General features: G+C 45.8%; 1 long non-coding RNA gene across 1 annotated transcript; it reads right to left on the bottom strand.

The window, feature by feature from the left end:
• Positions 1-1,904: 1,904 nt before the first annotated feature.
• Positions 1,905-9,948, bottom strand: LOC139079374 (uncharacterized). The gene is made up of 2 exons (XR_011532964.1): positions 9,208-9,948; positions 1,905-3,028 (listed from the first exon to the last, which is right to left on the bottom strand). It is a non-coding gene; the product is annotated as an uncharacterized lncRNA (long non-coding RNA).
• Between the last annotated feature and the right edge of the window lie 5,306 nt (positions 9,949-15,254).

Raw genomic sequence — 15,254 nt, 5'->3', positions numbered from 1 at the left:
TGTCCATTTCCCCAGGGTCCCTGGCTGTTCCACCTGAAATTGCATACCCTGCCTGGCTCTGGTCAACTGTGCATCATTTCAAAAAGCCAATAAAGGTAGGTAGCTTTACTTTTCTAGGGCCATTCTCACCTAGAAGGGCAGACAAGGGTCTCATTATTTGTGGAGATGAGAAGGATACATACAAGGAAATATTAATTCAAGCAAAGGTTCATTCTTTCTTTTTTATGTACAAATTATGCAACATAATTGTTTTACAGTGATTAATATTATTTCAGGGGCCTAACAAACACCATTTACAATGCAAATCTCCAGGCTGCAGAAATGTACCCGTAATCAGGAAGGGAGTGATGGCTGCTGGGATGGAGTGAGGCTGCGATGGAGCCAGTGGGAGAATCTCGCGGCTTGCCTTTGAACACAGCATCCAAAAGCACATGTGCCCCTCCCAGCAAAGGCTTCAGGAATACTCTCCGGATCTGCCTAGCATGCCCTCTGAGCAATATGGCGATGTCTCCACTTCTACCTTTGCTTCCTGAAGCTTTCCTTTAAAAAGTCACATGCTTTCACTCTTACCCAAGAGAAAGGCACATGACTAGGTGGTGGGAAGATGGGAAACTGGAAAATAACAACATGGGGAAATGTGTCAAAAGTACCCATCTGTTCTAATCCACCCCATAATTAATAACCGCTCCTCCCCCCATCAGGAAAGAAAATGCAGGAGGCCTCCCACGGTGCTGTCTCCCCCATCTCCTGGTGCCATCTCTGTTGTTCATGTGATCTCATGTTTGATTCCTCAAACGTGTGATTAGCGCACACTTTGCACCACACACCCAGTTTTAGTCCTTCCTTAGCCACCAAAGCCTCAAACCAAAGTGTCCTCATGAGATGGCTGCTCTCTCTAACTCGGCTTCCTTGCACAGAGGGACCTCTAATGCAGGAAGAAAAATCGCCCTGCTCTGCCTATGCTCAAACATCCTGGGGAAATATCCTCTGTCACTCTGGGATACGATTCCTTCTTACAGCTTTACTTTGGTTGCTTCGAACGTCCTGTGTTATCAATGCGTGAATTCAATAAGTGTGAAATTTTCTGGAGAGAGAGGATAAAAAACATTATAGTATGGGGTATACGTTGTTGAATCGTTAATTTGTTAGAACAACAATATGACAGCGATGTTGCAACTGGTTTCCTTAGTAACATGTTAAAGTCTACGGGAAAACATTTTGGGGTAATAAAATGTTCCCATTTGAATTTTGAATAAACCTGCCCACAAGGTGAGGAAGTGATATTCTAAAAATAACACACTAAGCAATCAATTAATTTATTCAGTCATTCCATGAAACTTCAAAGTATGAAAATATTGTACTTACTGGAAATATGATCAGCTACCAGCATTGTGTCTGACTGTGCTGGTCAGGTAAATTTTGAAAAACCACTTGGAAATCTTTTCCTGTTTAACACTCAGTAATGTATAAAAACAGCTCACTTGAGCATTCTGAAGTGAAGAGGATTTATTCTTAAGGGTCCAATAATCAAAAATAGATTACTTCCCTCATGCTGGAATTCAGTCGTCTAGATTTCCAAATCATCATTTTCTAGGACAATGGTTTTCAAACTACACTGGATATCAGAATCCCCTGGAGGGCTTGTTAAAACACAAATTCCTGGGCGACACCCCCAGAGTTTCCAATTCAGTAAGGCTGGGGTGGAACCTGAGAATCTGCATTTCTAACAAGTTCCCAGGTGGTGCTGAGGCCTCTGGTTCAGGGACCACACTTTGAAAACCATGTTCTGAGGGATGTCTAAAAATGATTACTCTGATCTCATATACCTGAGCAAAGTAAAGGTGATTTTCCTATCACCCTGAAACAATCTGAGTCCTAAAGCAATGTCACGCTCAGAGCTCCTCTTTTCTTATTCATCATTTATAAAAATGTTAAGGAGATGGGTCCAATCTTCTGAAAGATGCAGCAACACAGATGGGCACAGAGGCTTTATACTTTGGAAGAAGATAATCAGGAGGGTGGGCCCCTCCTGCGATCTGGCCAACATCACATGATACGGAGCAGGGACCGAATTTGTAATCACCTCCATCCCCAGTGCTTAGCAGGTGCCAGACATGGAGCAGGAGCTCCGTAAAGTTGGCCAGATGTACTTCATTCTTGAGTTAGGGCTATCGTGAGTGAGGACCTTGGTTTTGTTATGGGGTTTACCAAATGTATTCACAAAGTCATTGGTGACAGGAAAATGCTTAAATCGCAGCCCTCGCCCTTTTGCTCCTGATATGATAATCCAGGTCTCCAGGTAGACAGTCAGCTTATAAAATGGAAAGTGCCCTGGGCTGGAGTCAGGACATCTTGCTTCTAGTCTTGAATTTGCCCTGACTTGCCGTTGACCTTGGGTTCTCCTCGATCTCCTAGAGGGTCAGACCAGTGCTCTCTGAGAATGCCTTCCAGCTCTAGGAATGCGGGAGTTAGCCCTGATCCTACATTTGTTCTGTGTTTTGGTTTGCTTGTTTTCTCTTTCTGTACCAAATCAATTTCAGTTCGAGGTAAAGGAAATTCCCAAATTACTGTTTTGTATCTTGCAGAGGATCGCTTCCCACAGCTAATTTCTCAACTTCAGTTTCCTTCTTCCAGAAGCTTGCTGTGTCCACATTTCAATTAATTGCCTTTTGGCACACACCCGACTCCAAATATTTGCGCAGTTCCCAAGAAAGCCTCATTCAGCTAAGTACCTGATCGCGTCAACCTGCTCTCTGGTTCCAACATCTCAGAATATCCAAGCGAGGAAATATGCAAATGCCGAAGGCACCCAGAGAGAATTCATCAGGGGAGGCAGTCATTGGAGGCAGGGAGAGAGGCTCGGATGAAAGATATTATCGCTCGCTGGAGACGAGGGAAATTGGGGTGGGGGAAGGGAGGAGGCGGAGAATCTGAGGACTGGAAATACTCACACCTTACGCACAGGATGCCTTTTCTTCAGAGGAGGGCTGAGCGGATCGGCTAAGTTACAAACACGCTACGGTGGTACCTGCAGGGAGGCAAGGCTTGTCTCAGAAGCTGGCAGAAAAGGGAGTATTATGAGAGAGACTCCCGCAGGTCTCTGTGCCGTAAATTCAGCGCTCCTGCTTACGGACAAACTCCCACCATTAGAATCACTCCTCAGTGTGTTTTATAACATTGCAAAGTGGTTGGGATATAGTGTTCATAACAAAAGTGGTTTGCAAAATTATAGAAACACAGGATCTCAAATGCATAGAAGAAAAGACAGGAAAACATACCCATGCCTGCTCGCCTCTGGGTAGCGACATCATGGACAAGATTGTCCCCTATTTTGTATTTTTCTTTACTTTCTAACTTTTCTGCAATTAATAAGTACCACTCTACTGCCCCTAAGGTGGGGGGGGGGGGAGGCAAAAGAAGACATTTTTAAAGTTGTTTGTTTTAACCAAAAATATGCTTTGAAGGTAAGTCATTGTCTTCAAAAAGCTCCTAGTAAAATGCAAATCTATTGCTGAAAGGGACTGTCCGTGAATAGTTCCGCACAGTTTTGTTTGTCATCGTCATGACTCCCACCCTAGAAAGCTAGACCAGGGCCAAGAATCACATTTCATTCATCTTTGCACCCTGTGAGCTTAGGACTAATCCAGTTAGGAGATGGGCATCACATGTGTACTGAATTATACCCAAAACAGGAGACGACAGATCTCAGTGGAAATGGAACCCAGGATGATCTTTGAAAGAGTGATCTGGAAGGGCTCGGGGCAGAGTAAGCCCCAGGGGACAATGTACTGTGGGAGTCCCAGCGGAGAAGACAACAGCATGAGGATCTTAAGCATTGTCCTGGGGAGGGATGTGGAGTCAAAACAGGGTAGAGCTGCGGGACCATGAAGGACTAAGCACCCTCACCGCACAGTTTCACTACGAGCCAGCCCTGTCTTACAGGATATGTAGTTCGGTGGCTTTGGACATTCTTCTGTTGAGCTCTGGTTTCAAAGTTACTCAATCCATGGAGACACCAAAAGCAAAATGGAAGTTACATGAAGGAAAACATGCAAAGTTTCCTCAGAGTCGACTGGGTCTGCCCCACCTGGACTGAGGACATGATGCTGAGCACTAGAGAAAGCTCCAGGGAAATGTCCGCAGTTTTAAAGTTTGAGCAGTACCCCACAACAAGACTCGGGAATATATGGAAGAAACCGGAAACACATCCAGGAAGTCAAAGGTACAGAATGGTAGAGGGACTTTGACAAAACATAGTGACATGATGTAGTCAGATTCACTGCCGCCATGTGTGTACCCGTGGGAACTGACTCACGTCAAGTAAATGGAAAAAATACCTCCTGGATTTTCCCATTTGGGACAAGCTACTTACACACACAATTATACCTACTCATTTAATAAATATTTATTGAGTGCCTCCCATGTGTTAGGAGCTGGAAATTGGTAATGAATAAAGCAGTACTCTCTGCTCTTGTGGAATATGTGAGCTGGAAGAAACATCTACTATCTAGTTCCGCGGCTGCAGTTTACAGATCAAGAGATCCCAGCCGACCACAGGGCAGCGATACGACCAAGAGCTAGTGCGCTCTCACCGTTTTTATACCAAGGTGTTTTCCACCTCGTGACTTCTCAGGGTTTTCTCTGACTACCTGCAATGCTCTTGCCCTACTCCACTGATGAAAATTCTCCTCACCCTCTAAAGCTTGTTAAAATATCACCTGTTCTCTCTGAAGCTTTTTCCACGCCTTCCTTTGGGTTCTCATTGCCCTCTCTACCTCTGCTACGGCATTTGTCACAGTCGGGCTCGAACTTTAGTGAGCCTACATCTGTCCCTTCCACTCGATTCTGGGCCCCCCTGCGGGCAGAGACCACCCCTCATTCATCACTATCTTCTCAGCACCTAGCACAGCAGGGGGGAATAACGTGTATGGAGTAGCCACCGAAACCGGGACGCTGTGCTAAACACTTTGTACACAGTGTCACATTGAATCCTCAGCAGACTCTGTAAGGCGGATGTTACTTTGCTTGATTTCAAGATGAGGAAACGGAGACTCAGAGAGATTAAATAACTTGCTCAAAGTCACAAAGGCCCTTGGAGATGCGAAGATTCGGCGAGTTTCAAGGTCCATGCTCTTCTCACTATATGTTGCAAGTTCTGTGAGCTCCGTGAGGTCAAAAACTGTGTCTGTTCTGTGCGTAGCACCTGGCACAGTGTCTAACACCATGGTCTTCTGCTGGCCGCACAGACCAACGCTGAGTCAGTGTGGGAGGCAAGTACACAAGAGCATGAACACCAGGAGGCAGGGACCATTGGGGGTCATCAGGGAGGCTGCCTACCCACAGAAGGCATGGTGTAGAGATGCTCTCCGGGACCACTGGAACGGCTCTGCCATTATAATGACCTTATCATGTTCAAGGACAGACATCAAAGTGAACACACAGGAACCTTAAAACAAAAAGCAGGCACAGGGAGCCCTAAGAGGACAATGACATAGTTCCCTAGAGATAAAGTATAACACAGAACCATATTGGACAACAATAAAGCCAGGTAGGGGCCGGGAAAATGGTGATGTGACCGAGATCCGGGGATGGGCAAGGTTGGGGATGCTGGGACTATTTCTGTAGCAGCATGCATCGAGGCAGCCTTAGGAGGAGCCTGGCATACTGCACAGTGCTGAGTGGGGCTGCTAATAGGAGACTCACTGCTTTAGACATCCATTTCACCTCCTAATTCCTCAGCCAAATCTCCTAGGGATTGGTTTTTTCCCCAGGTCACCGCCAGCTCCCATTCCCCACCTCCTCCAGCCCCCTGCTGGCTGGCTTTGCCTCCCCAAACACCAGATTCAGGTTTTCAGAAGCTCCAGGGGAAACCAGGGCAGGCTCAGTAGATCCACATTTTCATCTCCTTCATCCAGCTCCAGCCAAGAAACAACCACTTCTCCGGGAAACCGGTAAAAGCACTGAGATTTTTTCCCACTGGGTCCCTTCAATATTTTTTTAGTATTTACAAAAAGGAAAAAGAAAATCTCCCTGTCCGTGGACCTGCTTCCTTTTACTGCATGCTGAGAGCTAGATAACCCACGTGATTCCTCTGTGCATTGCCTTCTAAAAAGCTCAGAACTAAATTCGGTGTTTGTGTCTCACCCCAGGTTATAAGTTCCTTACAGGCAAAGAGAGGGGTGCGTTTCTCCTTTGGCTCCTAGGGGGCCTGGCACAGGGTTTCACAAAGGGATTCACCGAAGATCTGTGGGAGTTAAACGTTCAAGCACGGCGCCCCCACCTCCACCCCAAGATTTCCAACCTTCCTTCTCATTTTTAAAAAATCCATCTTATGATATATGCGTTTTATTGTGACCTACCTCAAATCCTTTCTGTAGGCAGGGAATAAATGAATAAATAAACAAATAAATAAATAACAGACTCCCTCTGCCTGGGGTACTTGTGTAGGGCTTTGTCAGCTCTGCTTCCAGAAAACCCACCTGAACAGGGACAGAGCTAAGAAACCGCAGTTTGGGAGCTCAGCAGGCTCCTTTTTTTTTTTTTTTTCCTTTTTAAACCTAGGTAAGCTTGGGTGCTTCAAGTAAATTCCCCTTTGATTGGTATGTTTCATCAGTTGAACTCTAATTGGTGCAAACAGGTAATTTGGAGATTACAAGATTTATTCTTCTATAACAGTGATTACTGATTGCTAATGATAGTGCTGATTTTTAGGTGTTTAAAACCTTGACAGTTACAATACTCGTGTGATTTACTACAGTGTCTTAGAGACAGCCTTCTACGGATCCCCGGGGACAGAGGCTGTGTCCTCCGTGGGCTCTGCCCAGTGCCCCATGGGTGTGGCGTGTGTGTGTGTGAATAAATGCTCATTAATATTAATAATAATAACCACAGACTATCAAGCATTCACCCAGAATACTGAGTCACTCAATCTGCTTGTAATTTCATGGATTTTCAAACGTATCCCTTCTCTTACCAATGCCTAATTCAATGAGGTATTAGGATTATCGACTCTAGAAATAATTGGCCTTAAAGGCACCTCATAAAAGGACAAAGTCATATACTCTCCTCCCCGACATTTGGAGAGATCCTGGTGGGGAAACACTCAGAAGAGCTGGTGCTACTAAGTAGCTGCCTTCCTGCCACCCAAGGGAAAGGAGTTAAGCAAGGCTGCCCTGGCCAGGTGCCAGCTCGGGAGCCAGGCACCGCCTTTGGGTGTTCTCTCTTGTTATCCTATGTTAACAGGCTGGGCACTAACATGTCAAAACACCAGTGTGTGAAGGGAATGGAAAATGGCAGTGCCCAGACAGGAGAATTGCCTCCACCCAGGGAGCTGTGCACGCAGGGTGTGGGCACCCAGTCCTCCCAGGATTAAGCTCGGCACACAAGCACGCTTGCAAATAAGGAGAGCAGAAATGATAAACTCAGGCCACCTAGTTCAGAAAGGTGCCCCAGTTACCACTGGGGCGGGCATCGTACCCAGCACAGAAGAGCGACTCCCTCAACCTCAGTAGCTATTTAATATTCATTTTTGTTAAGACTTCAGGTGAATAACAGAATATGCCTCCCCCATTCCTGGCCTCTGGGCCTTTGCACACTGTTCACTGTGTATGTCATGCTGCACCTGCAAGATTTGCTTATCAGGCAAGGGCCAGCTCAATGCCACTTCCTTCCCTGCTTCTCCCTTCTCTCTCCTTTCCATGCCCGGAAACACTTCCTTTCTCTGAACTCCCAGGAAACTCTGTTGGCACTCTGAAAGAGTGGGTGCACTTTCTCTGGGCAGGCCATTTATCTGGGCACGGTGTCTTTACTAGTTTGTGAGCTCAAGTCCTAGAAAACCAAAGACTTTGGTGTCCTACCACACTCAGCACGCTTCCTCGTATGTGACTTGTGTTCCATAAATCTGTTTTGACTCAGTGGCGAGCTCTCCTCTAGGTTAGTAGAATCATACAACCTCAGAGCAGAAATGGACCCTTGAGGAAATGGATTCATGTCCTTCATTTCAGGAACGAAGAAAGAAAGGCTCAAATGGGTGGACAGAGGCACCCAAGGACTTTCAGTCAATGGCGACACAAGACAGAGACTTTTTAGCCAGAAAGGTCTGAGAAAAAGTATCCCCATCACCTACAAGTTAAAAACACTCCTAGGCCTTTTCCTTTCAGAAAACAGCAGATCTTATGATCAAACCCAATTCTGTGGCCACCCAGTTTTCTTGGCTGTTTGTGATATGAACACAACCACTGCCCTTTTGCATCTCATATGCAGGGCCACAATGGGAATCCCCACACCCAGTCCTTGCATAGCACTTTACAATACTCCAAGTGCTTTCAAATACATCATACGATTCTTACAGCAATTTTTAGCAGAGTTCTTAGTTTCATTTTACCAAAGAGGAAACTTTGGTGAAATGACTCGCCCAAGGTCACAAAGCTAGTAGTATGTAGGAGAGCTGGGCCTTGAACCCAGGACTTTAGATTTCAAATCCAATATTTGTGTTCTTTGTCCCAAAACTGCCCCTCCCAGCTCTACTCCATGGAAACTAAGTTCCAGTACCTCCCTTTGGCCTGTAGCTTCTGGAGACACGTGCTTTTAACTAGGTTTTACTTTTCACCTTTTTCATAGCACACTGAAACATGTCCATCAGATTGTTCTCAGCCTACTTTTAAAAGTCTCTGAAAGGCCAGATAGGTGAGGCTTTCTGAGGGGTCAGCTAGAAATAGAGGGCTATGATTTGGCCTGGTTGGCCTCAATACCTTGTCTGCCTAGACTGAATTCTAACCTGCCACAGTATATTTTTTCCTGAAAAATTGGAAAAGTTCACTCTTGCCAAGGGGCCCTCCTGTCACTGTGAATGTCAAGGTACACCATTACTAATCTCCATTTGAGATAGAAGAGAAACATGGAACAATTTGGCCTGCTTCCCACATCTGACCCATTCCTTTCCCCCGAAGGAGAAAGGAACGGGGTTACAAACTAAACTGTTTGATTCTGGTTGGTTCCCTTGGCTATTGCTACAAGGGGCATCATGATTTCAAAGCAAAAATTAAATCCAGCTGTCATCAGCCAGAGTGGCTCTCAGCAGAAAACAATACTGGTGGCATCCAGATCAGTATTGGTGGTATCTTCTAACAGCTCAACCGCATCGTCATCCTCTGGAGTTTTCTGACTAAGATCAAATAGGCATTTAACAATGTGCTAACCCCCACTGACCAAGGGAAGAGGCGGGGACCAGGCCGGATCATTGCCTCTCCTTCCTGTCTTGAAAGGAGCTCTGGTCCTAACTGTTCCATGTTGACTTCGGTGACTTTATGATGCTATATTTGATCATTGCATAAGGCGAAGGTAAGTCCATCATACTTTCTCTCCTTAAAGAACTTTGAAAACAACAAATGTTTCCCAGAGAATATGAAGGCAAAATCAACCATGACCACAAGTCGTTCTCTAGAAACTTTAAGTCATTAAACTTTTTTCGTAGTAAACTTTGCTTTTTCTCGTATTCAACTTTACAGTTACATTTCGTCTCCTCCAGCCCTCTCCCCCACAGACAGGCTTTGATGTAATCAGAAGCATCTCAACACGATTTTGAGCAATTCGCATTTATGCGCACACCCAGAGTCTTGCTTAAATGTGACATGAGTCATCATTTCACATTCATCATCAGCCATATTCAATGATCCCAAAAGAAGCTTGGTCTGATAGGCCCTACGGTGAGGAGTCCAGATTTGCTGATTACAAGTGAGAACCCGGTAGAACTTCCCAGATGAGCAGCTGGGCATCGGCCCAGTGAGTTTGTCCCCTGACTTTGCCGCTGTGTGGCCTTGGGTATTCAAGGGCTCAGCTGCCAGGAACATGTGCCAACCTCTGCCATCCTGGTGGTATGGAAGATTGAAGAGGGCAATGGGCCAGATGACTTCATGAATCTCTTCCACCCCTGCCGCAGCTGCTCCTCTCTGTGACATCATAATGGTGAGAGTGGGTGGGCCCCTGGAGCTTATTCCAACTTGAGGAAAGGCTGAGCTACATGTCTTCACCTTTTCCTTCTCCTCTTTCCCTCCTCCTCTCTTAATATCCACAAGCCAGGGCTAGGGCAGTAACACCCACTCAGATCCATTTCCCCAGAGAAAACAGACCAGGGGCCAGTGGCCCACAAGGGCACCTTGAGGTGTGCGGCGTGTCTTTCCTGCATCAAGGGAGATGAGCTCTCACGAGGACATGCCTTGGCAGAGACGAGGAGGCACTCAGATCCCAGATGCAGTATCTCCTTCAGCATCAAACAGCACCGGCAGGCACAGGCCCCAACTCCAGACTCTGCTAATAACTGAGCCAACCCCTTGAGGCCATGCCGAACCCTTCCCATGCTCAGTGAGCTCACAGGCTACAGTTGCCAAAGGAATTACCCAGAGAACTCATCTTGAGGATGTCGGGGCCCAAGGTGGAGAGCTCGGGCTCTGTACACCCTTAATTCAGAGCATTTCCCTGAAACTGCAGAACGAAGATGGGGCGCCCTCCTGGGACCAACCAGAGCTCCTCCTGCCCCGTTCCCTGAGAGAATGCAGACCCTCCCACAGGACTGCAACCTGCGCGGGAGTTCAGAGAGGCACAGGAGGGCACCCAATGCCCTCAGCAACCCAGTTCCACCGCTTCCCCCCTCCTCCGCTCGTCGGTGGTTCAGCTCCCGCAGGAGGGTTCTGCTAACAGGTGTCGTGAAGGTGGCAAGGAGGACATCACTGTATTTGTTTCCCAGGGCTGTCATAACAAATTACCACAACCTGGGGGGCTTAAAACAACAGGAATTGATTCTCTTGCATTTCTGGAGGCTGGAAGTCCAAACTCAAGGCATCAGCAGGGCCATTCTCCCTCTGAGAGCTCTAGGGACGAATACTTCCTTGCCTGTTCCCAGCTTCTGGTGGTTGCTGTTGATCCTTGGTGTTCCTCGACTTGTAGCTACATCACTCCAGTCTCTGCCACCACCGTCGCATGGTCTCCGTCTCTGTGTGTGTCCACGTGGCCTTCTTTTGAGGACAGCAGGCATTTGATTTAGGGCCTACCCTAATCCAGTATGACCTTACCTTTAAATTACAGCTTCAAAGACTCTATTTCCAAATAAGGTCTCGTTCTCAGGTTCGAGGTAGACATGAATTTTGGAGCAATGCTATTCAACCCATTACAGTTAATCCAGCTTGAGAAGCCTGTAGTATCTGCTGGCCTCTGTGCTTCATGCACCAAAACCAGCCCTTTCTGCATCTCAGAAGACAGAGCAAGATCCCCAAGTGTATCTAGGGTACAGCAACCCAGTGATCCCAACAGACCTGAAACTGAGAACATTCCTAATGGGCAGACCTCCATATGGCCTCTGGAATGACATCACCATTTCAAAACGTTTTCACACTCGCCTTCTCCTTTGATCTTCCCAACACCCCAATGAGGTAGGCAGAGCAAGTAATATGAACCTCAAAATACGGGAAGAAGAAACTAAAATTCACAAAGATGACATAACTTGCCCCAGGCCACCTTGCAGGTTAAAAACAGAATTGGGATTAAGACTGGGGTCTCCTCATGCTCAGCGCAATGTATGTTTCATCATCCCAGCAGGTTTACTGTCATACCTGTGCCTAAATAGGCAACGGGAGAAGAAGACACCACCAAACAGAGAGCGTCACCAGGAACCTAGGGTTTCAAATGTCCAAGCTATTCATTAAATACTCAATACAGAATTCATTTACATATTAGACCCTGGAGAGATGAGGGTTAATAAAATATGGCCTCTGTTCTCAAGGAGTTTCCAATCTGGAAAGGAAGACCAAAACACCTAAACCAGCACTAAAGGTAAATGCTATGCACATTACGATGGAAGAGGTAAACGAGAAACAAAAGAGGGAGCGGTCAGTGCTCCCAGGCGAAAGGGCAATCAGGAAAGGCTCCAGGGAGCAGACAGCATCTGGACATAGTCTTCACAGAGAAATTGGTGGCCCTGGATAGAAAAAAATTTGATACAAAGAACAGTATTCAGACAATTGGAAATATGAATATGCACTCTCTATGAACTAATGAATTGTTATCAATGCTAAATGTCCAGAATTTGAAGGTTATATCAAATTGTAAAAAAATGTTCCTGGAGATCTTTTGCTGACGTTTTTAGGAGTAAAGCGTACTGGTGTCTACAGTTCACTTTCAAACGGTTAAGCAAATAATAATAACAATAAAAATGTGTATGTATATAAAAATGCATACACATAAATATATATGAAGAGAAAAGAAGAAAAAGACAGAAGCAAATGTGGCAAAATGCTAACAATTGGTGATGTCAGGTGAAGAATATAGAAAGGTATACTGTTCTTGCAACTTTCCTGTACATTTGAAATTTTTTTCCAAATGAACAGCTGAAAAAGATCATGACTGAGTAAAGACAGGAAGGAGTCATATAAGAAATAAATAGACCAAAAAATTCTCAGATTAAGATGTGACGAAATATCTTTGCTAATCAACAAGCCAGAAAGAAGAGGTTGATACAGCACACAGGTGGCAGTTACTGAAACTATTTCTCTATTAAAAAAATTACTTGGGGCTGGCCCGGTGGTGCAGTGGTTAGGTTCGCATGTTCCACTTCAGTGGCCTGGGGTTTGTTGGTTTGGATCCCGGGTGCAGACATGGCACCGCTTGGCAAGCCATGCTGTGGTAGGCATCCCACATATAAAATGGAAGAAGATGGGCATGGATGTGAGCTCAGGGTCAGTCTTCCTCAGCAAAAAGAGGAGGATTGGCAGCAGATGTTAGCTCAGGGCTAATCTTCCTCAAAAAAAAAAAAAGGAAAATCACTTGGAGTTCAGCACTCAGGCTGAAGGGAGAGGAGAAGGGGAGGAGCAGTGAGGGCAGAAAGGACTATCTCAGCAAAGGCCCAGAAGCCGGGCCAGCCTGGGTGTGTGCTGGCGGCGGACGGCCGGTGCACGGAGCCTTGGAACGCTGGCGGAGCACTGGAGAAAGTAGGTGGAGAAGGGGAGCAAGAGCTGGAGCTGGAAAGGTTAGCAAGGACCCGATCACAGCCAAACTTGCCAGCCACGCTAAGGAGTTTAAAACCCATTTGAGAGCCAATGGGGAGTCACTGAAGGGTGTCAAGTAAGACAGTGACTGCGATTTCCCACACAGGGAGGGTGGCAGCAGTGTGGGGAGTGGGTTAGAGCAGAGTGGAGATTGTATGTGAGATGTTACAAGTCGTTTATCACAGATAATAAGTAAACACCAAAGAGGATTGACTTATTTTAATAAATAACAGTGGATTCAAGGTTACGCTCATAATAGAATCACATGCGTTCACTTGCAGTCTAACTGCTTATTGTACGTACATCAGGTGTTTATATCTAACAACAGGAAGTGCGCCCCGCATGCGGACAACACCCCTCCTGTGCATCACAGACAAGAAAAGCTTAAGAACCACTGGACCAAATGGGCACAAAGAACAGAGGGCAGGAGCGGCAGCAGTCTTGCAAAAATCCAGGAAAGAAATGATAAGGATTTAAGACCAATGGTTTTCAAATTTTTAGCCATTGAATGCTCTTCAAACAATATGCAAAACAGATAAACATGCAACTGCTCTGTTTAAATCAGGGATGAGAAGCCCAGATCCTGCCTGCTCAAAAACCCTTCCGTTCCAACTTTGGAAGCCCTTGAAGGGACTCAAGTAAAACAGTCTGAAAGCCACTGGTCTAGACTAAGGGGGAGAGGGTAGTAACGAGAATCTAGAGAGGAAGTGAGATATGCGGGAAGTTAGGAAGCAACTTCTCACTTGGGCAGGTGGGCCGCAGGAGTGTAAGTAACAGAAAGTTGTTGGACTAGTTGCTGGAGTTCTGGGTTTCTGGTTTGAGGGACTGGCAGGGAGATTGAGGTAGGAGAAGCAGGTTTGGGAGGAAGATGAAGACTTCCAGGTACTGAACTGCAAGTGCACATGGCCGCATACCCAGTTGGCGGGGGGATATATGGCAGAGGCAGCTCGGGAGAAAGGTCCCACCTGGAGAAATAGATAAGAGAATTCATCAATAATAGGGGGTAACTGAAATCCAGGGAAAAGAAAAAAACATCCGGGAGGTGGGGGGGAAACAATACATGGTCTGATAAGAAAAGGGAAGAGCAGAGAACCTAGAATAGGATTCTGATTAATACCAACATTTATTAGTTGGTCAGAGAGGCAGGAAGATGAATAGGTTCACGATGTCTTAGGAGCAAAGGGAAAGAAAGAGAGAAAAGAGATAATCACACATTCTCTGTGATCCCAAGACACTGAGATTATACTCACAGTCTAAGAACCATCACAAGGAATTATGTGTAAAGAGCTGAAAACCTAATTATTTCTTCATTTCAACTGAAGGGGGATAGAGATATTCTCATTCATAAATATATCCTGTGCTTAACAGAGGCCCTAGAATGTAAGTGCTTTATAAATATTTGTTGAAGGAGTGAATTAATTAATGAATCTTTAAGAACTATTTGGGAAAAGCATTACAATAGCTTTAAGAGCTGAGCAGAACTATTGAGAGGATCAGAGTAAACTTGAGGACCATCTGGAATGTTCCCCAGGAGAAGAAACATACCAAACTGTGTGTTGGCTCCCAGAAGACACAACAGCCTTGCCAAATCTTGCCCCACTCAGGGCAAGATTTAAGGAAGAGCAATAGAAATGAAAGGAAGCCAGCGCAAGTGGGCCTCACGGCCCTGGAGCACAGGTAGACAAAACTACATGGGATGGAGCCAAGAGACGAGAAGAAATGGAAATTATTGAATGTGCTTAGGAAAACCTAAGGTAATAAAAATAGAAACTCTGGATTTGGGTTCTCACTGCATTATTGAAACTATATTTGAGGAGTGAGGCAGACAGCCCTGGAGGGAATAACGCCAAATCAGCGCATAGCTGCCTTGCCCCTAGAAACCAGGCTCTCTTCCATGCCTTCTCCTGACCCTACAAGCAAAATCTATGCTCCAGTAATGTTTCCTTTTACTGAACAACCCAATGCAGCAGGGGAGTCTAGGACCACGGAGGACAAAACTCCCTGAAGAGAACTGTGTCCGGAGCCTACCTACCTTAGTAGACTCTCTGATGCTCCACAGGAAGGGCCCCTACTGAGCAGGAGACTCTTATGGCTCCTTAGAAAGGAAGTCATTGATTTACCTTTTATATGACAGTAAATAAAGAATAACAGAAATTCACACTCTGCAATTAGCTGGAGAGAACCCTAAGGATCATTCTAAAGGTAAGGACAACACCAAGG

The sequence above is a fragment of the Equus przewalskii genome, chromosome 2 (assembly GCF_037783145.1).
Source record: "Equus przewalskii isolate Varuska chromosome 2, EquPr2, whole genome shotgun sequence".
Classification (NCBI taxonomy): domain Eukaryota; kingdom Metazoa; phylum Chordata; class Mammalia; order Perissodactyla; family Equidae; genus Equus; species Equus przewalskii.
The sequence above is the reverse complement of the archived record's forward strand: the minus strand, read 5'-3'. Positions and strand labels throughout refer to the sequence as shown.